Here is a 26,626-nt window from a genome sequence, read left to right on the forward strand (position 1 = left end):
TATGACCAATCTTGAATTCGTTTCTGGCATTACCAATGACTTCTTAAAACAAGTGTCCAACAGGCAACACTGTTATATTGTGTTTGTTCATCTTAGGATCTGTCATAGTTGCCAAGCTGTCTCTTTTTCAAGCTTCTTGTTCCAAGGAGGAAATAGGTTCAGAGAATCAGACAGGTGAAGCACTTCAGAGGGAGTGGAAAGGCAGAAGAGGAAATATCTTTGGCTTAAGCAGAGCAACAAATCCTTCTTCCCTGCTTCCTTCAAATACTATTTACTGATGGGAGAGCCAAACTGTATGTATATTTTATATCATAGGGCACACGTACACACATGTATCATGGATAATTGTATTTTTAACTGTAATTGTATATTGTTTTGTTGTTTTATATTCTGCTGTAATCCCGCTTTGATCCTCTGGGAGAAGCGGGAAATATAAATAATAATAATAATAATAATAATAATAATAATAATACATTATTTTATTTTATTAATTTTGGGGTTCACAACTGGATGTGTCTTTAGATGCTAACAATGCATTGTGCACATTTGCTTGTCTCTGTGTACAAAAGAGAGCAATTCTCTATTTATAAGTGTATGGGAAAGAGAGTGAAGTGGAGGGAAGGATAGAAGTGTGTGTATTTCCCATTTCTTGAGAGAAATGCAGCATGTATGCTTTAATAAGAGCTCAAGTAAAAAGACTGGATGGTTTCAGCATCTGAACAACTACTGGGACAATGAACAAAAAATACCTCCCCACAGAAACAACCCCTACTGTTTTCAGCATCTGTTCCTTTTCTGTAAATGTGCTGAGAAAAGACCACTTAAAGAACTGGAAGAATCAAAGAAAGGGCTCGTGTTAAAACAGAAACTGAATCACCTTTAGTGTGTCTCCTATAAATTATGATTAGAGACAAGTATACAATTGTTGTTGCAAAATTTCTTTAATTTTATCTCAGTTTTCCCTTGAACTTTCCTGTAGTGCCAGACAACTTGACTCCCTCAAAAGTGTTTTCAGTATTATTTTTGCCATACATAGCTTTCCTCCCACCCATATTATACTCACAAAAACTCCGAGGTAGGTTAACTTAAAAAGGTAGTGATCAGCTCAAATTAATCACTAAGGCTTGTGGTTGAGTAGCCATGTGAACCCGAGTCTCCTTGGTCTTGGTCTGACACTTATAGGTATTTATTTAATATCCTGACTTTCTTTCAATACGGGATTTAAAGAGACTTACAATATGACTTAAAACAAAATAGTTAAAACAAAACATACAGTGCACCCAACGCCATCTGAGGCTTGCCATCTGAGGTTTGAGCTTCTGAAGATGGCAAGCCCTGTTTTTTTCCAATGGGTGTGCGCGCACATGGTGGCATAGTGAGAACACAGACCCATTGAAAAGAACGAGACTTAAGGTCCCGCAGTTTCGTGGGGGGGGGGGGTCCAGAACAGATCCCAGTGGATAGCAAGGGCACACTGTAATATAAAGGCTAAAAACAACTAATCCAATTAAAATATTAATTTAAAACGATTAAAAATCTATTCAGCATAGGCTACATATACAAAATACAGTACAGTCACTGAGACCCAATGTGATGTAGTGGTTTGAGCATAAGACTGGACTCTGAAGATCAGGGCTTGATTAGTCGTGGAAACCTACTGGGTGATCTTGAGTGTATCCTACACTCTAAGCCCCAGAAAACCCTGTGATAGGGTCGCCTTAGGGTTGCCATTAGTCAGAAACTATTTGAAGGCACATAAAAAACAACACTAATTGAACTTTCTTCTTTCCCAATCATAGAATCATAGAGTTGGAAGAAACCACAAGGGCCAGTCCAACACCCTGCCATGCAGGAACTCTCAATCAAAGCATCCCCGACAGATGGCCATCCAGCCTCTGTTTAAAGACCTCCAAGGAAGGAGACTCCACTACACTCTAAGGGAGTTTGTTCCACTGTCAAACAGCCCTTACTGTCAGGAAGTTCCTCCTAATGTTGAGGTGGAAGCTCTTTTCCTGGAGCTTGCATCCATTGTTCCGGGTCCTGTTCTCTGGACCAGTTAAAGGCTGAAAGCCTGTCTGAATAATGTTTGAATAATAATAATTTTAAAAAGTAAATAAAATAAAAAATAATAATTTTAAAAAAGAGAGCAGAGAGGAGGGAAAACAAGCCTTTCTTGGGAGGGAATTAGCTTGTTTCTTTGATGTACAGTTCATTTTTCTCCCAATATGGCACCCAGTTTCATAGCCTAGAAGAGCCACTGAGAACTATCTCCTTGTCTGACAAGCCTAAGAGGGTGGCAGGATGGGGGGAAAAACCCTCCTGCAAAGACTGTAAGACTTGGGCAGGTTCATATGGAAAGATACAAGCTTTCAGATAGTCTTCTAGACCTAAGTGATATTGTATAGGTCATAATCAGCACTATGAATTGCACCCAGAAACAGACCAAAGCATTTTGGACCTCCTGAATTTTCCAAACAGTTTCGAAAGGCAGCCCCATCTATTCACCATTACAATAATCAAGGCACAAATTGCTGTGATCAGATCTGACTTCTCCAGGAATGGGTGCAGTTGGCAAAAACGTCTGGCCACTGCTGAAACCTGGGTCTCCACACTCAGTATTGAGTCCAAGAGTACACCCAAACTACGCAACTAAGATTTCAGACAGAGTGTAACCCCATCCAGCAAAGGCCAAATCCTTATTACCTGACTGACCAAGAGTACTGCTGTCCTGTCTGGATTGAACTTCAATTTGTTCATCCTTAACAAGTCTATTACTGACAACAGACATTAGTTTAGTATTGGAACAGCTTTTTGAGATGGAAGTTAGACAGAAAAAAGAGACACAACTGAGTATCATTGACATACTGATAACACTGAACCACAAATCTCCAGACAACCTCTCCCAGTGGTTTCATGTAAATGTTAAAGAGCATGGGGGACAAAACTGAATCCTGGTGGACACCACAGACCAATATTCAGCACTACCTTCTGAATGTGTCCCTCCAGGAAGTACCAGATCCACTGTAAAACAAGGTTTCCAAGTCCCATCCCAGAGAAGCAGTACTGAAGGATATTGTGGGTGATAGTACTGAAAGCCACTGAGAGATTCAGCAGAATCAACATGGATACACTCCACCCATCCACTTCCTTGGCATAGATCATTCACCAAGATGATGATGTTCCCATCCCATGGCCAGGCTTGAAGTCAGACTCAAATGGTTCTAGTGACTATCAATTTCATCCAGGCACCTGTGGAGATGTTAAGCCACAACATGCTCCAGGACCTTGCCCAGAAAAGGAATACACTGGTGCCTCGGGATACGAAATGATCGGGTTACGAAATTTCCGGGATACGAAAAAGTTGGATTGGCAAAAACTGTTTCGGGTTACGAAATATTTTTCGGGTTACGAAATTCATTTCGGCGCGAAATTCAAATGCTGCAAAGTGCAGCTACTGTATAGGCTTTCCAGTGCTAACGGAAAGCCTTCTCTTAGCTAAGGGGGCTGGGTTACGGGTTAGCTTTGGCGCGAATTTTGAATTTCGTTAGCAGTATTGATTGGCTTGAGAAATCAAGCTGATCATCTGGATTGGCTAACGAAATTGGGGGGGGGGGTGGCCTGGCTTCAGAAACAAAAGCCGGCTTCCATTGATCGGCCGTGGATGAGGACGTGCTCCATTTTGACAGGGGCCAGGAGGAGGAGGCGGCGGGGGCATTTTTGCCAACGGCAGAAATGAAAGACATTTTGCGGCAATTCCACAATGTGTCTTCTTATGTTGAGAAGCATCACCCTGAGAAGGTGTTCACCAGCCATGCCATTGCACATTATAATAATGTCTGCCTTAGCCATTTTAGGAACCTGCTTAAGGCCCGGCAAAAGCAGACATCCTTGGACCAGTTCTTCACAAAAGAGGGAGAACCGTCATCCAAGAAGGGCAAAGGTGCTGATGACCCTTAAAAAAAACACCAAATTTAAAAAAAAAATTGTTGTTAAAATGGTTAACTTTGTTAAATTGGTTGAATTGGTTAAATTGGTTGAATTGGTTAAATTGGTTGAATTGGTTGTCTGGGTTTAAATTTGGGTGTTTTGGCTGCCCCCCCTCCTCCTCCTCCTCCTCCTGCCTCACTCTGAGATGCCAGGACCAGCAAAGGTAAGAAAAAAACTTTTTTTCTTTATCCTTTAGAAACCTTTAGAATGGACCTGCAAGTCATTCTTAAGCTCTTTAGTGCCTCAGGCAACTTTGTATTACATTGTATTGTAGGGTACTTAGCTTAATAGGTCTCTATTGTAACTTTGTTTTGACTTGCAGGTTCAGTCTGAGGTCATAGAACGCATTAGTTATTTTCAATGGAAAAAGTGTTTCGGGTTACGAAATTTTCGGGTTACGAAAGGAATGGCGGAACGAATTAATTTCGTAACCCGAGGCACCAGTGTAATAGAGTTCAGTCAATAATTGTTCAATATAATGGGCTACAAGTAGGGTTTTGGGGTTTGTTTGGGGGTTTTTTGGCATTACCACACCATCTTTTAGGCAGGACACAACCCAGCATTGATGCAGTGATGCATTCAGCACTCCCCTTATCCACTTTGCCAGTCCACCACCCAGAAGGGCACATAATTAATACACATGTGGTGACTTTCACCTCTCCAAAGATCCTGCCCACATCCTCAGTCTGCAAAAACTGAAAGGTATTCAGTAACACAGGGCAAAGAGGGCCAAGATTATATCCACTGGACCTGAATCAACAGCACCTTCCAAGTCAGATCAGATCCAACATTTTCTTTGCGAAGCATCATGCCAATTCTTCAGAGCCGGTTGTTGCAAGTCTACAATACTCTACCTGAAAACAACTCTCCAAATCATCCTTCCTCACTTAAACAGATTTGTTTATTTGCAGATACATTTTTTAAAAATTAGCACAGATATTTCTTTGGAAGAATCTAGTACCTTTGCTACAGTACCTTTGCTACAGTAACTTTAGTACAGAATTGATTTCAATACAGTTTGCATTTAAAAGGTATGTGATAATTCTTCTATATAAATTTTTTAGAAACCTTATACTTTTGGATGTAACTTAAAAGTTGTTTCATGAACTGATAACTCCTTCAGATGTTATAAGATTACTTGTATTACTGCAGATAAATAGGGCAGGAATGCAGTTTTTAAAGATGTTTGTGGGTTTTCAACAGGAAGTCTTGTAAATGGAAAATTATTCTCTGTACTGATATGTAAGCAAATGCTAATGAACCATATGACTTTTAGAAAAACTCCCAATCAAAATTTAAAGACTCTTAGTAAATGAAAAATTGCAACTAATAAATTGTAACAGGAAAAACTATAATGAATTCCACAGAATTTTGGTCATTGGCATTTACCCACTTTTGGTTTTAATGTGGTAAAAGGAATATATTTTATTAATGATGTGTGTTTATTGTGTGTTATAGATCTGACATCTCAAATCAAAGCCTTGTTTTCATCTGTGCATCAGTGCATGATTTGAGTAAACAAATGTCTGAAACAACCTGCCTTGGTAAGTCATTAGACTAGGCTGCATCTGCACTGCAGAAATAATGCAGATTGACACCGGTTTAAATGCCATGACTCAATATTATATAATTGTGGTATTTGTAGTTTTGTGAGATACTTAGCCTTCTCTATCAGACAGTTCTTGTGCCACAACAAACTATAAAACCCAGGATTCCACAGCATAGAGCCATGGCAATTAAAGCAGTGTCAAACTGCATTATTTCTGCAGTGCAGATGCAGTCCTAAATGCAGTGTGATAATCACTTTTAGATCACAAAGGCCAGGATATTTTGTGCATATCTAGGTACATACCTCTTTGAACTATCACACAAGTGGTTGTAATCACTCTGTGCATACAGGGTGAGGCAGTGGTGACAGGAAAGTGTTTTCTTCCCTCACAGTAGTATTTTTTTTCCTTCTTGTCACACTCACTCTTGATGTGACTATGCAGACCAACAGGATCATAGCCAAACTTTTCTCTTAACAAAGATCTCTTCCAGGCATGTAACAGAAATCTGTGTATGTTTAACTGAATTTAAGCGACACTCAGTTCAGCGGGATTCCCTCAGAGTTGCAGCCATATTTTATGGTGTATACAGATGACCTCTAAAATTAAAAGAATATTGATATTAACAACACACAACAACATTCACTTTCCAATTGCTGGTAGTATAGATCAAACCATGTTCACTTTCCATTTCGTATCCAAAGCTCCCTCATCTGATATTTGAGATTTCCCTACATTTTCACTCATGGGAAATTACACAGCATGTTGTTCCTACTATTATTCAAACAAGGATCTCAGTACAATAAGTTCTGAAGTGGATCGTGCAATCCACCATGCAAAGAGAAAAGCCCTGTTCATTGCCAGCCTTTGATTGCTATGTACAGATCTGGGATTGCTTATATCCCATTCGCATCCATGCAACACCCATTTAATTAGACCTTTCATCTTGTTGATGCACGTGCAAAGCATGTTTCCTTGCTCATGCTCTACTGCTGTGGATCAAACCATAATCATTAAGGAAACATGTAATCTGGGCAAAAAGCCAAGTCACAAAAGAAACTGCACAAAGAAATGGCTTCTTCAGTTGAACGTCCCAAAATACAACTCGATTTGCTGTGTAAATAGTCTTTGCGTTTTCATACATTGTGATTTATGATTATAGATGTCTTTGGAACTTCTGATTTAATTTAGTGAAAACTGCCTTTGGATTGTATTCTATACACTTGACAAGTGATGGGGGGAATCTACAAGTCTCACAGCCAGCAATTTGGAGGGCAGAATTGAATCTTTGCAAGAAGTCATCCTAAAGTTCAGTTCTCGGGATCTGGGACTGCAAGACTTAGGTCCAAACACACACTGCATAAATAATCTAGTTTGAGACTGTTTTAACTGCCCTGGCTCAGTGCCAGGGAATCCAGAGCTCTATAACAGAAGCAGTTAAATGTCTCACAAAGCTACAGTTCCCAGAATTCCCTAGCATTAAGCTAGGGTAGTTAAAGCAGTCTGAAATTGGATTATTTCTGCTGTGTGTTTTGGATGTTGGAGAGACACTGACCTTAGAATTGAGAACTCATTACAAGGTTGCATAACTAGATACAGTCCTATGCATACTTACTTCTGACTAAACCTTACTGATGTTAATGGGACTTACTTCTGAGTAGACATGCTTAGGACTGTGCCTCATAATTGAGTCCATGAGCAGAGAACATGGAATTATGCTTGCCTCTAAATATCTGTATTCTCCTTAACTTTTTTTTTTTTTTTAAAGAAAAAGAAAGCTCTGTCAAAACCCCTGTAAATGGTAACAGCTAAATATGGGGTGGGGAGTATAAACTGAAAGGAAATACATAAAATTAAAAACTTCAACCTCTTAATAAAATATTGAAAGAGAAGGGGGAGTAGAAAATTAGTGCAAATACGCAAACTACTTCCATCTATTATCCACAAGACCTGTACTCATTTTTTTTCATTTGTTTAATAATTTTGGGTGTAGCTGATGCTTGCTTGCAAACCTCATAAACCAGAAGCCATATCATTAGGGCTGCATCTGCACTGCAGAAATAAAACACTGTCTGGGATTTCTAGTTTTGTGAGATATTTAGTTTTCTCTGTCAAAAAACATAGCTTCATGTTCCCCATATAATTTAAACTTTACAAGTTTTTTTTTAAAACGTACCATTTTATAATACTAGATTTCACAATATGTACAGATAATGATCAACAGCTAAGAATATCTCAAGTTGCATGGCATGCACCTGACAAAATAACCTGCAGTTATGAAAGGTTTTGTAATAACACAAAAGCTATGCATATATTTCATTTTAATTGAGATAATCATTATTTCAGCAGCCATTTTGGATTCTCACATTTCAAATGGGTACAACAGACTATAAAAAGGCCTGGCTTACATCTCTAAATATGAAGCATTTAATCCTCTGTAACACAATTTAGCTTTTTATTTCACCTGACATAAACTGCAATTGAATACGGTTTTGTCATTTTCAAATTCAGAATCCTAAATACCTTGTGGATAAATATTAGACCTAACATTAGTTTCCCCTCAAAATGTCATCAAAATTGGTTAAACAACATGGTTCCAAAGGTAAGTTTGTTTTGTTAAGTAGCTTGTGTCAGACATCTACCTGTGGTCAACTTTTAAATGTGTCACTTAAGCTGTGAGCAAATTTGGATTCACCAGAAACAAAACAAAAACAACAGCAAGATTGTCTTTAAAAAGCTACAAAATTTTGGAAATATTTCTGGCTAAAACTGCCATAAATATCATTTGTGTGTCATAATTGAACCTACACTGTGCAAGGATGATGCCTAAAAATTGTGTGAACTGAAGATAAAACAAGCAAGTATAAAATTTACATAGTACATTCTTCTAGCAATTTTTATACAGCTAGACACTCCCTCCCTCCCTGTCTTTTGTTCTCTTCCAATTCATCTTTAATGGTTACAATTATGTTCTCTTTCTTTCTTCCTTAATGTAGTCTTCCACTGTTTTACAATGGGAAAGGATTCCCATTTGCCACACACTCTCCATTTTCCCCATTATAATCTTCTGAAAACCCACCTGTTCTCTGACACCTATTAAGCCTGCTCCACTTAGCATTTTTGTCTTTTTTGTGCACAAAATATTAAATGATTTTGGAGGGGACAGGATTTTGCTATTCTGTGCAGCAAGCGTACTGCACTGCAAACAGCCGGCATTCATATGCATTTCTGTGTAAATAAATAATAGTCATAACACCCTGTTGAAAATGCAAAAGCAATTCAGAATAGCAGAACATAATTATCAAGCCTGGAATCCAGCCAGATCACCGAGGCTGACATTCCTGTTCTAGTGAGATCTTTGCAAGTGCAGTGATTAGTTACAATGCTTTACATAATTAAATGAGACTATAAGTGAACGTTCAAAGTGGAATTTAGAAATATCTGTCACCGATTCATTATCTACCAGAAATGCAAAATGGTGGCTTTTTAGTGATTTATCTTTAATAGTACTAGCACCAGAGACCAAAAATATATGATCTGGAGCCATTGTTTGACTACATGAGGAAGGTGGGAGACAAACACATCGTAAAAAAAACAAAACACAACACTTTGCTCTGTAATTTGGGAGTTGTAGTAAAAAGCAATAAACCAAGAACCTTATTGTAGTATTCCATCAATTCAGTAAAAGATGGCACAGTAATTACTACAAATAGTTTCTATTCAGTGAAATCCCAGAGATAACTGTTTTGTTAATTTTTTAATTATTTTTTTACTATCAACCAGTGAAAAACAAATTACCTCACAATGCTCTGAATTTTTAACATTTTTATCAATACAGATTAAATACTGATCTTATATGTCTAACATAAACCACAAAATGCATTCAGATTGTTATTACCTAAGAGATTACTTTTAATGTATTATTAATGTGCGGCTGCATATTTAAAAGTAATTCATTACCCAGTGCTAATGAATTTGAGAAGAGCAGAATTTTGTGCTTACAAGTTGAAGAACATTTTAGCAACTAAGTAATATTTAGTAATGAAAGCTGTGAGTAATCTTCCAGGCAAGGGGACCAAACCAGGATGGGGAAGATGCATTAAAAAATCAAATCAAATCAAACCCACAGGTAGAAAATGTCAGCCAGGGTTGTTTTTCCTCTGTCCATGTCATGTGATTTCACAAAATTCTCTAGAGGAAAAAAAAAGTCAGGTCTACTGGTGCTACCAGTACAGTTAGAAGTTATTTTTGTGGCCACTGTGCTAGAAATGTGGCTACAACCCCACATCTTATGATATGTTTTTGAAGGTGAGATTTATACTTCCCTCATCAATTGAAGGTGACTAAATGGAAGCTGTCATACTTTGGTCACATCATGAGCAGGTAAGACTCATTGGGAAAAAACAATAATGCTAGGAAAGGTGGAGGGAAGTAGAAAGAGAGAAAGGCCCCATGCTAGATCAGTGGTCCCCAAACTGTGCTCCTTAAGGGATTTTGGACTTCAGCTCCCAGAATCCTAGACTATTGGCCAACGTGGCTGAGACTTCTGAGAGATGAAGTCCAAAATCTCTTAAAAGGCACAGTTTGGGGACCACTGTGCTTTATGGGTATACTCTATTAAGGAGGTCATGGGTATGAAGTCACAGGAACTAAGCAGAACAGTGGAGGAAAGGGAGTCTTGGAGATGTTGCATACACAGGATTGCCATGAGTTGAGATTGACTTGCAGTCAACAACAACAACAACACTTTAATTAAGCAGGAACAGGTCATTTTTCACAGTAGTATGTGTGCAAGGCTTTGGCTCTCCCTCCTATGGCAAAGGACAATGTATATCTATCTAATTCTCTGAGAAGAAGTACTGTAATGTTATCGTAGAAGGCATTTCAAATCCTCTAAGAGATTTAAAAGTTTATATGTATTTTCTACTGCAGAATGTTATTTGTCCCTTTGTTTCCACCTCTGCTTCGTCACTGTTTCATTATTCTGTGGTTTAATATTTTCTTTCTAATTTGGTTATAATCAGCTCAAGGAGCTTTGGAAGGAAACAGAAAAATATAAATATTCTGAATGACGAAAAAGAAGCTCACAATCAAGAGAGTGGCCTGTGTGTCTCTGTGGTCATAACAGAAGACAGCAAAGACTTCCTCTGATATATTTCTTGATTTAATACACTGACATTTCCCCTCATGGAATATTTGGAATATTCCCCTCATGGAATATTTGGCAGGTATCCCTCCCAAAACAGCCAAAGGGCATATGATGGTGTATAGTTAAATTCAAGTAGGATTCAGTCACATTAATCCTTGGATGATAAATTGGCTGGGAACTCAAGTTTAGAAGCTATTCGTTTCTGGACATGTTAAATAAAACATCAGTGCTCCTCCACGCCCTGGAAAAAATTGTTACTTTTAATTATTGTTAATGCTAAACAGTGTGGTGTAGTGATTTGAGTATTGGGCTAGAATTCTGGAGAAAAGGGATCGAATCCAGACTCAGACATGTCAACCTATGGGGTGATGTTAGGCAAGTCACACTCCCTCAGTCTCAGAGGAAGGCAATGACAACCTCCTTTGAACAAATTCTGCATGAAAACCCCATGATAGAAAGGTTTGGGTTAGGGTCTCCAGAAATTAGAAACAATTTGAAGGCACAAAACAACTCTGTTAAATGTCACTTTTAAATATATGGGCCTCAATCCTATTATTGTTCCCAACTAGAGTAGACCCACTAAATCAACAGAATTTCTCTAGTTGTTGATTCACTGCTGAACAATTAATTCAATGGATGAGAGAGCCGGCATGGTGTAGTGGGTTGAGTGTTGGATTACCTGGAAAGCTTGTCACACTTTCTAAACCTCAGAGGAAGGCAATAGTAAACCTCCTTTGATCGTATCTTGCCAAGAAAAACCTGTCATAGGTTCGCCTTAGGGTCACTATAAGTCAGAAATGACCTGGAAGCACATAACAACAAATTTAGAATAACCAACAGAGTTCTGTAATGCTGTTTAAAAACCTAATTTTATGTAATATATATCAAGGAATTAAAATAGGGATAGGAAACACATGGCTCTCTAGATGATGTTGAATTACAACTCTTATAATCCCTTAGCATTTGATATGATGGCTAGGGTTGTTTGAAGTTTTCATACATTCCCTCCCCACACATTGAAGTTTACACTACAGCATTAGAAAGTGAATTGATTTCTTTTTGGTAACATTTTCACTAAAAGCCAATTTTTCTATACAAAACAAAGAAGCATGGGGTGGGAGATTTAACTTTTTAAAATGAATATACAGTTAACCTCCACATTTGAGGCTTTGACTTTTGTGGGTTTGATTATTCAGTTTTGATTAGTATGGTCCCTCTACAGTTGGCCCTTCTTATACACGGATTTTTTTATACATGGATTCAAGCATACATGGTTTGAAAATGTTCAAAAAAAGTATAAATTTCAAATATCAAGCCTTGATTTTCCATTTTTTATAAGGGACATCATTTTGCTATGTCATTATATTTAATGGGACTAGAGAATACACGGATTTTGTTATACACAGGGTCTCTTGGAAACAAACCCTAGCATATAACAACGGTCCACTGTATAAATCTCTAGGTCTTCCAGCGCAACTCTGCCACATGTTGACTATACTGACTAGAGGTTCCTATAGAAAACACTTCTATAGCCATTTGTAGGTCCTCCAGCATGATTTTATGATCAACTTCTGGCTAAGGTTGACCACGGAGCTGCACTGGACGACCCGAGATTCCTAGAGAGGTGTTCTCTCAGATACAAAGAATAGTATTTCTTTATTTGCGTTTTTTCCACATTCACGGGGGTCCTTCATCCCTAAGCCCAGCAAATGTGGAGGGACCACTGTATATGACAGTTTGCTGCATTTTTCTATTTATTATAGCAAAAAATGTTGTTTATGATTTTCAAATAAACAGTGAATATTTAGGGCACAACCTAATCAAAGTTTTTTTTTTAAAAAAACAACACATTTAGTTCTGTGACTTCTAACTAAAAGAATACTTCTATGATTTAGTCTCCATATAAACTGAAGAACAGGGACACTACTTTGCTCAACTTTGGCTGGGCTGGGCCCCTACTTTCCATGTCATGCAGAAATACAGTTTTGCCTGAAATTGCCAAATCCATTTCTGGACATCTCTAGGTGAACATTTAGACATGAAGGAAGTAACCTTGCTTGAAAACCTTTCACATATAAACAACACATGAGAGAGACTCTCCTGTGGCTTTTTGTAAAATGACTGTTTTACACATAAAGGGCTTGATATTATTATTAAAAGGATGTTGTACTACAGTTGGCCCTCTGTTTTTGCAGGGGATCCGTTCCGGACCCCCTTCCCCACAAAAATGGAAACTTGCCACTATTCAAGCCCCATTGGCTTGAATGGCGGCACACGCCTGTGGGTACCCGCGAGGGCATGCCCTCTTTTATCTCCCTCCGTTTGCCACCCATAAACGGGCGAGGGGCACAAATGGGGGGGGGGGCAACTGTACTTTCATTTTATGAGTTAATGTTTCAAATGGTTTTAATTACATAATGTAATCCTATTTTAAACTTAAATTTGGTTCAAAACACACTGCAGAAATAATCCAATTTGAGACCGCTTTAACTGGCTCAATGCTAGGGAATTCTGAGAACTCTAGTTTTGTGTGATATTTAGCCTTCTCTGTCAGAGAGCTCTGGTGCCACAATAAACTACAGTTCCCAAGATTCCCTAGCACTGAGCAAGGGCAGTTAAAGCGGTCTCAAATTGGATTTTTTCTGCAGTGTGTTTTGGACCTTTGTATATTAGCTACAAGATGTTTTACCTGCATTTCCTTTTATCTTGGAAACTACTTGTCAGAGTCTCAGTGTTGAAAGGTGGGGTACAAATAAAGAAATAGACAGACAGATAGGACGGAATGGGATCTTATGTTGCGGATGGAATGCCTGATTTACCAGCATAAAATCCCTGGTTTAATGTATATTTTCAGCTACACAGATATCTGCCAAAGACACTGAAGAATGAGTGCAGACCTGATAAGACTGTACTGAACCAGATGGACAAACAAACTGATAGTGTAAGGTAAGCTGCATTTGTATACAGAATATGCCAAATCAAATTTAATTATTTTTTTCCTAGACTGGATCCTGCTCTTATATTGTATAAAGGGTCTATTTGGTTACATACTAGTATCTTTTAATGGTTATAACTTTTTACAAATGTTATGACAATTTGTTATCATCAACCAGTATGGAAACATGTTCTTGAAATATGTTATTACATCATATCAAAACTGATTCAAATCAGTGACTTAAAACGAAGTGTTAGAAAGGACAGCAGCTCAGAAATCCTACTCAACAGGACTCACTTCACATGATTATATTTTCTTTCCCCACTCCTTTTGCAATTTCAATAATAATTTAACTGACATGATTTAAACAAGTTCACCATTTCCTTGAGAAAGACTATGTAAAAAATAAGCACAGAAGTAATTGCCAGATCACACATAAAGAAAGAGAAAGAGAGATACTAGTGAACTACAGCTGATTTAAAAAGGTGTACATAATATATAGTCTTTCACATATGCTGGGCTATAACAAACTTTATCACTGGCAAGTCATGCCTCTACCTAAATGCTTGGAAAGTTGCTGTCAGTCAGATTAGTCAGTTCTGGATTTAGATGTGACTGACTATCTGATTCAATACAAGTTAACTTCATGTATTAGCAGATGAAGAGGATCTCCAGATAAGAATTTAGTTTAACAGAGTCAGACATTAGACTGTACAAGTATGTCACCATCAGCACAAGGTCCAAGGCTTCAAACACAGGGAGGCTACCTTTTCTGGCTACATACTAGTTTAGCCAGGTTGCTACAGATTGAAGAGTTATTAAAGTTATTAAAGGTAATACAATTAAACAATTAAATATGCCAGTCTCTTAAAAACACCACCAATTAAAAACAATGAAAACGCATTTAAAACATAACTATGAGGATAAAAGTGCAGCATCCCCCCAGCCTATTACAGTTACTTTTGGACTGCAACTCCCTGAGTCTCCCAACCACCATGGTTGTGGTTCAAAAATATAGTTGAACCTCTGCTTTCACGGGGATCCGTTCCGGAACCCACCCACCCCACAAAAACAGAGTTTTGCATATATTCAAGCCCCACTGGTGTGTGGCTGCGGGAATATAGGTGTGTGACTGTGGGAATGCGCACATGCGCACCGTGGGCATGTGCTCCATTATTTCCCCCTCCGTTCATCCCTCATGCATAAGCGAGGGACGCGATTTCCAAAACTGCAAGAATGGAGCAAGCACTGAATAATGCTTCCAAGTTCTCAGTAGCTATTTAACTGTTTTTATTTCATCTCCCCCTCCCAAGAATACTAAATTCAATAACCAGGATTCATTTACATCCTGGTCTAATTTTGTTTGTGCTAGGAAACATTCAAGTCCAAATACATGTGCTCAGAAAGTCAGTTTAAAAACGACACAGAAAAGAAAGAGAAACTTTTCCATTTGCTACTATTTGGTAAAATGAGGCACTTCATAGTATCACTTAGCATTCAATACAATTCTTCAATGATCACTCAGTTCCAGGCACATTAAGGAAGGTGTGCTCAGTGGCAAAAGAAGCAATTTCACTTGGATTCAAATTTGCTATTCCACTCCCACCACAATGTTCAATTGCAGAGGTTCCCAACCTTTTGCCTACCCTGTGTCTTACAAGTTAATGGTGTTTACTTTTTGTTTTTTATTCCTTAATTTTATTCAATTTTTATTTCTTTCGTTTTCCTGGAGCGGCTGCAGAGCACCTGGGAAGTGCAAGAGGGGCTGTTTCTTAAGCTTACTGATGTGGGGGAATGGCAAGTGCAAGGTCTGGTATCATAGTTGTGCCCCTAGGATTCAAGTGTTTCTATGGAAACTCTACAGGGACCAGCACTTGATGGCTCATGGACTGGCACTGTTCAGTAGCACTTCTCTACTGCACTATTACTTTAGCTAGTACCAGCTTTAAGTGGGATAGAAGCCCCTTACTTTCCTCCCAATCCCCTGCCATAACACCTTTTCTCTTCTGCTGTCTTCTCTCTTTTTCTCATTAGAGCTTTTTCTTCTTTGCTGGTCTTTCTAACATTCAGATTTTCCCTCTTTTCTCCCCATCCTCAGAGGGCATCAGGAATGTTTCTCTCTCATGCCTGCTCTTAGAATATTATAATTCTCCAAATCCAGGTAATCAAATTTGCAATCACTGGCTCATTATGCAAATCATCTAGTGGGTCATGTAAGGTTGACCAGTATAGATACACACAAACTTACTGCACTCTCAGAGTTTATTTTATTTTTTATTCCTTCTTCTCGGAGGGACAATTTCACAGATAGGAAACACAAGATTTTTTAATGCTTCTTTGCATGCAAAGAAGCATAAACATCCAGCCAAAAGTGCTCTGTTATCCTTATACTTCTTTTCTTTACCACCTTTCCATATTAAAGGTCTGGCATCTTCAAGAGCTGCATGAGATGCAGATATTCAACAGGACAGCTATCCTAGTGGCATTCCACCAAGTTCTGAATCCTGGTTAAAGCATTCAAAATTAGTTAATGCTGTGATATTCATAGCCTTCTAAATATGCACTACAGCTTGGAGGGACTGGATTTCATGGTTTTGGTCTAAGAAAGACATTCACTCACACTTTTACTATATGCTTGGCTCTCCTCCAGCAGGTTTAAAACTGCGAGTTGTACAGCACAAGGTATTTCTAACAAACTATCAATATGTGAACATTCTGGGGGTTTGGTATTTTCAATTTTACCAACTGAGAAAAACAGCCAAAACAGTTGACTTATTGAAGCAAATCTAGATTTTTTCCCCCCAATTCCAATTATAAACATTATCTGGGCAGTTACTAAAGTGCCTCTAACCATAACTGCTCTGCATTCAGGAAAAGTTAACTTGCCAGAAGAAAAAATAGCAAATATTCTAACAAGCTCCCAATAATGCCCTCCCTTGATACCTGATTTGCCAGTGAAGAAATGGGAACATGGCAGAAAAGATTTCCTCTTTCCGATTAATTACGTATTCTAATCTTGTAGGGAGGAAATCTCCGTTTTGCCACTGCCCTTTGCATAATTCAAGAGCCAACTCTCTCCATGAAGTACTCATTTCCCTGTCTTCAGGAATATGTACAAGCAGGGACGTAGCCAGGATTTTAGGAAGGGGGGGGTCCAGACTAAGTGCCACCATTATAATGGGGCTTGGGCACGGCAGCGCAGCAGCACGCACCATTAATTTTTCTCATTGAAGGGGGGGTCCGAATCCCAAGAACCCCCCCTTTGGCTACGTCCCTGGTACAAGGCAACATATTGTCAAAAGTTTCCAACAGATATGATTTGGCTCAGTATTCCAGGAGGTCAGCATTCAGAAAGTTTTTATTCATAGACTTTCATTTTTTAAATGAATTTCCAAAGCCTTCATTTGGTTTTAAACCTTTGTTCCCTAGATGTTTCCTTGCATGGTTTAACTCAGAATGGCTTATTTATTTTCAGACATTCCCCTTCAGCTTCATACCCATCAGGTATAGTGTCTGCTTACCATTATAAAAATAAACTAATTCTCAAGGCAACAGGGCTTTTGAATTTTTAATTACAAGTAGGAACAAAAAAAAGAGCCACAGTATTTTGTTTATGTGCCTTGAAGTCGCCTGTCAACTTATGGTGATATCATAAATTTTATAGGGTTTTCTTTGGCAAGGAATATTCAGAGGTGGTTTTGCCAATTCCCTCCTCTGAAATATACCCTACAGCACCTAGTATTTGTTGGTGGTCTCCTATCTAAATATTAAGCAGAGCTAACCCTGCTTAATTTCCAAGATCAAACAGGACCTGGTGCCTTTAGGGTGTTTACTATTTTTACTCTACTTTAAAAAGAACTCAAATATGGTACATAGATCTAATTTTCTCTAATATCTGTCCCAAGATGCCCAGTTGTTGTCCCAAGTGCCTATTTCGTATAGAATTACTGTTATTTACTATAGCTGGAAATAAAAAAAAAATGTCCCAGAAGAACACAATGACACGTTCTCCTTACCAACTGTTTAACATCATTCTTGATTTTGTTTCTCTTTGTCTCTCCCAGCTTCTTGGAGAATAACAATTCAAGGTCATGGTTTTTAAGCCACAAAATACTCAAAAACAGTTTAGGGCCAGGGAGTTCAAAAGACTGCCTAGAGAGGTTTGCAAAGGATAACTGTAGATGGCACTTGTTCCCAGGCAGAGCTCAAGTAGTCAATGTCAAGCCAAGATGAAGAGGATATGCAACCGCAGGGAACACAAATCACCAAAACCTTTCCCAATTTTCAGCAAAAACCAAGCTGCACACCATGCTATTGATTCTTCCTAGAATGATTTTTTAAAATCTGGAGCCTCTCTTTGTCTAACAATGTACAGAAAGAAACATATGTGGGAGATCAGAGTTGAAATGCAAGTTACTAAATACATGGATAAATAGTATATACATAAAATCATATACATGTATCTACAGGCATCTGTAGTTATCACAGACATGCAGCAATTTTATGACAAATGTATTGTAAATTAATATTAGCATGCATGCTATATATGAATGATATATATTAATTCTCAGAAACAGGACACTTTGGTAGTTAAGCAATACATTAATTATCATGTTTTGTAAGGTGTGTCCAGCCTGACATTAACTTAAAAAGGTGAACTTCTGTTCTATGATACTAAGCAGAGAAAGCAGCCAATCCTAACAACTATGGCACATGGGTTGTGGAAAGAAAGTGGTCTTTGACATATGTGAGATTTTCTGAAATCATACATTAGCTCCAACAATGACATTCCGTCTCATCCCTTGGTCCTCACACATCCAGATGCTTGTGAGAGAAACCATTTTAAAGTCTCTTGGTTGAGATGTTTCCATTACATTTAATTCTCAATTCCTCTCAACCGAGACCGCTACAGCTATCATGTGGACATATCCAATGCAAACAGCAGAGCAATATGCCAATCTTCTTAGCTGTCAGTTATGTCAATCAAGAATTTCTCAATAAAAAGGCAAGTGTAAAAATCAAAATGGTTGACAGGAACAAGCAGTGAATAAAATCTTATGAACTGCCAGAAGGGGGACCACACTGTCCTTTACAAGACTTGTGTGTCACCCTGGCTCTAAGATTATTAGAGCTAAAAGGCTTGTCTGGCCACTGAACAATTTTTACATGCATGCAATTTTATCCTTACTGAAGAAATGATGCTTAACCATATAAAAACTAGAATTCACAACCATGTTAGTCTGAAATATCATTATGCAAAGGAGTCTTGTACCACCTTTGAGACTAACTGAGCAAAAGAAGTTGCAGCATAAGCTTTTGAAAACTTAATCTATTTCCTCAGATCTATCTGAGGAAGTACACTAAGGTCCACTGCAGAAATAATCCAGTTTGAGACCGGTTTAACTGCCCTGGCTCAGTACTAAGGAATCATGGGAATTGTAGTTTATTGTGGCACCAGAGCCCTCTGATAGAGAAGGCTAAATGTCTCACAAAACTATAGATCCCAGAATTCCCTAGCACTGAGTCAGGGCAGTTAAAGAGGTCTCAAACTGGATTATTTCTGCAGTGTGTTCTGGACCTAAGTCTAGAAAACCTTCTATCAAAACTAACCATTGTCTGTTGTATTCATCCTATTTAAACTTACCAACATAGAATAAAACAATAATTTAGTTCAGCAAACCAGGAGCCCTGGTGGCGCAGTGGTTAAATGCCTGTACTGCAGCCATTCACTCAAAACCACAAGGTTGCGAGTTCAAGACCAGCAAAAGGGCCCAAGCTCGACTCAGGCTTGCATCCTTCCGAGGTCGCTAAAATGAGTACCCAGACTGTTGGGGGCAAATTAGCTTACTTGCTGTTCACCGCTATGATCTTTGGAATAGCAGTATATAAATAAAACAAATTATTATTAATTATTATTAAACTAGTCCTACCAAGAGGAATACATATGAAGACACTTCTAAAATCTGTTTGTCACTAGACAGCAAAAATGCCTCATCCATGGGCAGCTCAGTGTATCTACAACATTTAACTGTGGTGTGCAAAACAAATGCAATCCACAGTTTCAAATACAAATACAAATACAAAGATTAATCATGCTTGATGAAAATTGCTCATACTTAAGCCACTAATATAGGTGAGCAATTGCAGCAGATCCAGTGGCCAATTTTCAGCTCCTTAGCCCTTCTGTGAGCTGTAGACTTCCAAAAATGCCAAACAAAATTAAATCCACAAACACCTGGACAACTTCAACAGGAAAGAAGAAACTCTGAAAGTAAACAAAGGCCCAATACAGATGAGAGCCACAGCACGTCCTGGCAACGTGCTAGGGTTGCCTCGGTGCATTTCTTACAGATGTCCTGCAACCCTAGCACATCTTCTGTACGTCAAAATGATGGCGCCCTGTATAAATGGGCGCCACCATTTTGACGCAACTGACACCTAGCGTCCGCATGTCACAGCACCATAATGATGATGGTGTCATTATGGCGCTGCAAGAAGAACCCGCTTTTTGGTGGTTCTTTTTGCACCGCGGGGAAGTCCCGTGGTCCCGAAGCTGCGGCTTCCCCGTGGAGCAAAACCAGGCGCTGGCAGACCGCCCTTTTTGGATGGTCTATACTGGGCCAAAGTTTGGCTACCAGTCCTGAAAAACACCAAAATCAGGACCCAGCAAATGCAAATGAAAACCACCAAGGGTCAGGGGGCTTTCCCAGCAGACAATGCATCACTAATTAAATAGACACAAATCCTCCTGAAATATTCTCCCAACCTGAGGGATGATTATTCACCAACAGGCCAACAAACAGATTAACAGGTAAATCACTCTCTCTCAGCCAAGATGGCAGCCACAGATGCAGGCAAAACATCAGGAATAAAATTTTCCATAACACGGCAATATAGCCCAAAAACCCCACAAAAAACTAAAAATAAAATTAAACAGAAAACGGGCAAACAGAAAGACTTGGTTGTTGTTGTTGTTGATGATGATGATGATGATATACATAATTGTCATCCTATTACTACATTGCATTATGTTCTATAATCCTGGAAACATCACAAAATTTTAATGTGTTATTTCCATGTTGAATACATACATATATCCAAACTAATCTATGGTTAGCTTTCTTAGAACAGCATAGCACTGTACTACCTGGGAGAAAACATTTACTGTTCAGGGTTCAGAATCTGTAGTGAAATAATAATCTGTTCTTGATTTTAGTAAGTGCTTACATAACAGCGTGACTTAATTTCATACCACTTTCTGCACATTTTTGTAAATCCTGAGAAACCAAAATAACCAAAAATCTATAACAGAAATTCTTGCTGCAGCTCTAATTCCCAGAATGGGGAGGCTGGGTTAACAAAGGTTATTATTTGCAACTAATAAAACTTGAGATCATTCTGCTCTATAGACTTAGTAGGAAAAGCAAAATACTATAATGCCTTGGCAAAATAAAATTTAAGATTTACTGAGTAAATTTTACTTTCATCAAAGTAAAATGAAAGCAAATCTAAAGGGCATGTCCATTTTATCTCTTCTGTTCTGAATGTTTACACTGTAGACACATAGAAGAAATTTACTTTTAATTAATATATAAATTAAACAGCTGTTTTAATTTAAGTTTTAAAATAGGATTCCAAGGAGCTGGGGTGGGTAGCTCGGGAACTAGCAAGCATCAGATCCTTAACAGACAGATCAGTAGATGTTTTCAAATTTTCCAGCTTTCTATGCTAGCATTACATCAGCATTCAGGGAGCTCATACTGCAAGTAAAAACAATGAAGCTGTTATCACACTACCACACCTCAATCTTTGGATAGAAATCCAAATGGCAAGAAAAATCCCTTTGTTTGATGATATAACTTTAAGAAAATTACACACAGTTCCCTGTCCCACTACTTTCTCCATTCCCTCTGTTGAAGTGATCCAGAAACACAGGATCCCCCCCAAGAGACTGTCTACAATACAAAGATTTTGATCATATAACAAACAAAGCTTCTCAAAAATGTGTAAAAATGCTAAACATGGGATAGGTGGGTATGTTGGCACATGTACAATGTGGGCATTTGTAAATAAAAACAGGGTCCTGTTTGTAGAACATGTTTCTGTATGAAATCTTTAGGCTCTCTTACCAAGATGGTGATTTTATCAGTAAATCTGTTACTGATGCATCTATCTCCCAAACTTGGAGAAAGAGAAAAGAACATCAACAGCTGAAATCCAATTATTAGTCCTACTCTTGAATGTAACACTTAGCAGTGGACCTACTCTAACTGGAACAAGCAACCAGATTTAATTCAACAACATCTTTTGGTCACTATCAGTTCCAAGGTATAGTTTGAAAGCATACAGAATACCAAACTCACTGAAGCTGGTTTGATCAAAGCTTGAATATAAGCTTTCCAAGGAGCTCAGAAATTCCTTGATGGTAGGAAAGTGATATATATGTACTGAAAAAATGTGTCCTAGAAAGTAGTAAGCAAATTCTGACTTTATTCAAACCTTAGTTTTTTCTCTCTCTAGTACTTTCAAAGTAACTGTGCATTATACTTTCTATTAGCCAATAGCCAAAAGCTTGTGTGTGGTATCCTTTGGCTAAATGATTGCCACAGTGCCTTTAAAAAATAAATAAATAAATAAATAAACAGCACATTGTAAAGGCAGTGCCATGAAGAGAAAATTGATTTTTTACTATCTCGGAAGAATTTGTTCTTCTTAATTTCACATGAAATTATGCACATCATAAGTAGGCAAGTGCAAGACTGGGTTGGGAGGTGATACTTACATGGCTAAATGAATAAGCAACATGAAACACGTGACATGGATACATATTAAGGCATTTTGTTTGGTGCAATATTTACTCTGCATTAGTTTTAATACCTTTTAAAGTTTTTGGAGAACTGAACATCATGACATGGCCTACCCATCAGTGAAGACTCTTTTTGCTACTTAAAAAATGTTTATACTGTTACCAACAAAACTCTGTATCTGCAGAAGCAGATAAATTTTCCATTCATTTATCTCAAGAGTTTCTACTGATCTAGATCATTACAGAAATGACTTGACTAAAAAGGCTCCTCCAAACAATCCTCAAAACAAAATCTGTCCATTTAATAGGAACAGTAACAATATAGTCTACATGGTAAATAGAAATGAGGGAGAAGATGATATTTGGCCACTAGGCAAAGTTCTTTTTATTTACTCAAGTTTTATATTCTTACTGATCTGTCCCCCCCCCCCCCCCCAGTATGTGCCTTATATCTTTGTATAGTGAGCCCTTGGTACAAATGCCCAGGACCCGTCATGGATATCAAAATCCATGGATTCCCATGTCCCATTAAATACAATGGCATAGTCAAATAGTGTCCCTTATAAGTGTGTCCCAAATAGTGTCCCTTATATAAGTGTGTCCCAAATAGTGTCCCTTATATAAAAGCAAAAACAAGGTTTGCTTTGGGAATTTATTTTATTTTTGGATATTTTCAAGCTGTAGGTGGTTGAATCTGTGGATAAAAAAAATAGTGGATATAGCGGACCGACTGCACCTCTACTTTCTAGACCTGCTGTTCTTAGTCTATTAACATGTTACTGTTTTGTTTTGTTTTTCTATTGCTTTTCTTGTAAGTGATCATGATAACTTATATGGAGGGTGGGGAATAAATGTTAAATTTAAAGTAAAGATAAAATTAAGTTGTATCATATATTTCATTGCTGAACTAATGAAGACAAGGTTGTGATTGTTGTTGTGTCTTCAAGTCATTTCTGATTTATGGTGACCCTAAAATGAACCTACCATGTTGTCTCCTTGGCAAGATTTGTTCAGAGGTGTCTTGCCATTGTTTTCTGCTGGTTTTGAGAAAGGGTGGCTTGGCAGAAGCCACGCAATGTGTTTCAATGGCCAAGCAGGTATTTTAGCTCTCATCTCCCAAAATCCTAGTCCAACACTGAGATCACTATGCCACACCCACAGGTTTACAAATCGTGTTTCTGATACAAATAATGATTGATTGGAATATTCTTTAATGCCCACATTATACTCACAACAGATTTAAACCCCTTAAATTATGGTTTGTAAGAGCAATTAATGTGAAAGAAGACATTTAGTAACACATTACTAGTGTCATAAGGAATTAAATTTCTCTAGGAAATGCATTAAAAAAGTATCATGTACCAACAACGATCAGGCATCAAGTGCCTATTCATAAAGTCGGCAACCATTACAATAAACAAAGAAACGTATCAATAAAATGTAGAATTAATTATCAAAAATGTAAAATATTTTGCAGTATTTTCACTTTGTAACTCATCTGGTTCTCTATAAACATTTTCAAGCAAACAAGCATTTATTTAGCTGTTGGATTCATCTAAAACGAAAGCCAGTGGAAGAAATAATTCTGATTATACTTTCCACTTCCACTTTATGTATGCTTGCATTCCCTTAAGATTATCAGTAACAAACCCCAAAAGACTGACGAACTGCAAATTGTGTGATTAAGGAATTCTTGACTTCTGTCTCACATGCACATACACAGATTTAATTGTCTGTGCTTTCCCAATAAGGAATAACACAGTCCTGCAGAACTGATTACCCTGGCTTGTCAGAATGCCACACTAAGAAATGACCCATGATATAACATATTTAATAACTGATATCCTGCCAGTTTCTATATATTCCATGGTCAAACATTCAATCAGAACCTCTTCAGTGACTGTCATTTTCCAGTTCTATAAAGCAGCTAATTTATTAAAAGACTCCAATACAACCAGACAATACCATTCTGCTCATGCAAACAAGAAAACATTTCCCAAGGCCTAACATTTTAAAGGCTATACTGCTTTGTTTTGCTAACCTGTGTGCCAGGAAGACAGAGTGCCATACCGCTCTGCTAATCTCTTTGTAAGTACCTTACATATAACCCCATTCCATTTCAATCCAACATTTAGTCAGTTTCATCCTTTTGGCCATTGGCCATTAATCTGGATTAATCTGTTCTAGTATGTTTCCTGTACTAATATAAAGTTGGCTTGTGCTTCCAATTCTCTTTGGAATTCTCATTTGGTCTTCTGCTGTAAATGTGTCCCAAAGCAATCTCACACCTAGCATGAAGACAAAATTTTTAGTTAAGGAGATGTGAATATACTATATTTGTACAGCGCTGTGTAAATTTACAGCGCTTTATAAAGGTTAATAATAATAATAATTGTTATAGTTAAATAAAGATGTACTAAAAAACCCTACATGTAAACCACAAGCAGGCCTACAAATTTAAATCTAACAATCCACTATGAACATGATCTGCTATGTCACTGGTCAAGGTAGGGTTCGTGACAGACCTCAAAAAGGGTTTTATAAAAAGATAGCCGACAAAATATCTACAGAAATGTAAGTGTCCGTATATTTCATTATAAGCATCACAGCATGTTTAAATAAGGGCTATATTCAAAGATGTAGAAATAGTCTTCCAAGGTATATTTTTAACTGGAAGTGGCAAGACTGAACCTGGAAACATCTGCATGTATTTTACCTGCCCAATCCACTGGGTCACAGGCTCATTCTCTCCTATTTGACATCTCCAGCTACCTTTATGATATATCAGGAAACAGAGCAGCAATCACATCTTTCCAACTAAATGTTCTCCATCCCTCATTCATTTCCATGTTTAAAGCAGTCTAACAGTCTTGACACTTTGTATTCACACCACTTATGTTACATAAAAATACATTATTGTGGGGGTGCTAAGGAGAAACTGATACAGCACTGGTTTTAATGCCTGCTCAATATGGAAGTTAGTTGTTTCCCTTCCACGTCTCAAATTCATTTACCTCCCGGGGTTATTATGAGATAAACAAGATTTTAGGATGACATTGAGGGCTCTGAACACAGATTAGGTAACTCGTAAAATTATACAGGTTGAATATCTCTTATCTGAAATGCTTGGGACCAGAAGTGTTTTGGATTTATTTGTTTGTTTGTTTGTTTGTTTACTGAATACTTTAATCTGCATATACATACATAATGAGCTCTCTTGGAGATGGGACCCAAGTCTAAACATAAAATTCATTTATGTTTCGTATATACTTTGCACACACAGTCTGAAGGTAATTTTATACAGTATTTTAAAATAATTTTGTGCATGAAACAAAGTCTGTGTACACAGAACTATCAGAAAGGAAAGCTGTCACTATCTCAGCCACCAATGGAAAAAGTTTTGGTTTTTGCAGTGGTTTGGATTTTGGAACTCCAGATAATGGAGACTCGATATGTATACTATTTTTCAATCACGCTTATGAATGAACTGCAAATTCTATACTCTTGTTTTAAAGGAAGCAGGCTCTCTTAATTACCCCTGGATTAAGAAACATACTCTGGATGTTGAAATGGCTACTATGTTCTCTCAGGAGCAGGTACTACAAGTTATCCCAGTGTAGTGTGGGATGCCCCTTAATAAAAGGGAATAAAATACATATTGTTACACTTCTTATGTTAGAACTACAGAATCATAAAGCTGGAAGAGACCTCAAGTGACATCCAGTCCAACCCCTTGCCATGCAGGAACTCACAATCAAAGCACTCCCAACAGATGCTCATCTAGCCTCTGTTTAAAAATCATCAAAGAAAGAGACTCCACCACACTCTGAAAAAGTCCATTCCACTGTCGAGCTTCACAGTTCACAGTATGTTCACAGTTCATACTACTGCAGAATATGAGATGGAACATTGTTGATTGGATCCATATGTTTAGACAAGTGCAAATAGACTTCATCATTACCCCTGCCCCATGATATTCTTGCAAACAAGCTAGCACAATGTGGGCTAGAGACGACTGAGAGGTGATATGATAGCCCTGTTTAAGAATTTGAAGGGGGGGTCATACTGAGGATGGAGTGAGCTTGCTTTCTGCTGCTCCAGAGAATAGGACATGGAACAATGGATGCAAGCTACAGGAAAAGAGATTCCACCTAACATTAGGAGAAACATTAGGAGTAAGAGCTGTTCAACAGTGGAATACT

General features: G+C 38.0%; 1 protein-coding gene across 12 annotated transcripts in view; it reads right to left on the reverse strand.

Moving 5' to 3' along the window:
* The window catches only part of ZMYND11 (zinc finger MYND-type containing 11), a 108,113-nt gene that overhangs the window by 76,905 nt on the left and 4,582 nt on the right, over window positions 1–26,626 (reverse strand). For 3 of the 12 annotated variants that reach the window (XM_089533533.1, XM_089533530.1, XM_089533532.1), the window contains 2 exons: window positions 11,363–11,485; window positions 5,840–6,133 (listed from right to left, as the gene is read on the reverse strand). The exons of 8 other annotated variants lie outside the window; for them this stretch is intronic. The gene's annotated coding sequence lies outside the window, so the exon portion shown is untranslated. The remainder of the gene's footprint in view (window positions 1–5,839; window positions 6,134–11,362; window positions 11,486–26,626) is intronic. One more of the 12 variants, XM_089533531.1, reaches the window with a different exon arrangement.

Source organism: Sceloporus occidentalis, unplaced genomic scaffold (genome assembly GCF_023333645.1).
Source record: "Sceloporus occidentalis isolate IW3139 unplaced genomic scaffold, rSceOcc1.0.p SCAF_7, whole genome shotgun sequence".
In the NCBI taxonomy this organism is placed as follows: Eukaryota; Metazoa; Chordata; class Lepidosauria; order Squamata; family Phrynosomatidae; genus Sceloporus; species Sceloporus occidentalis.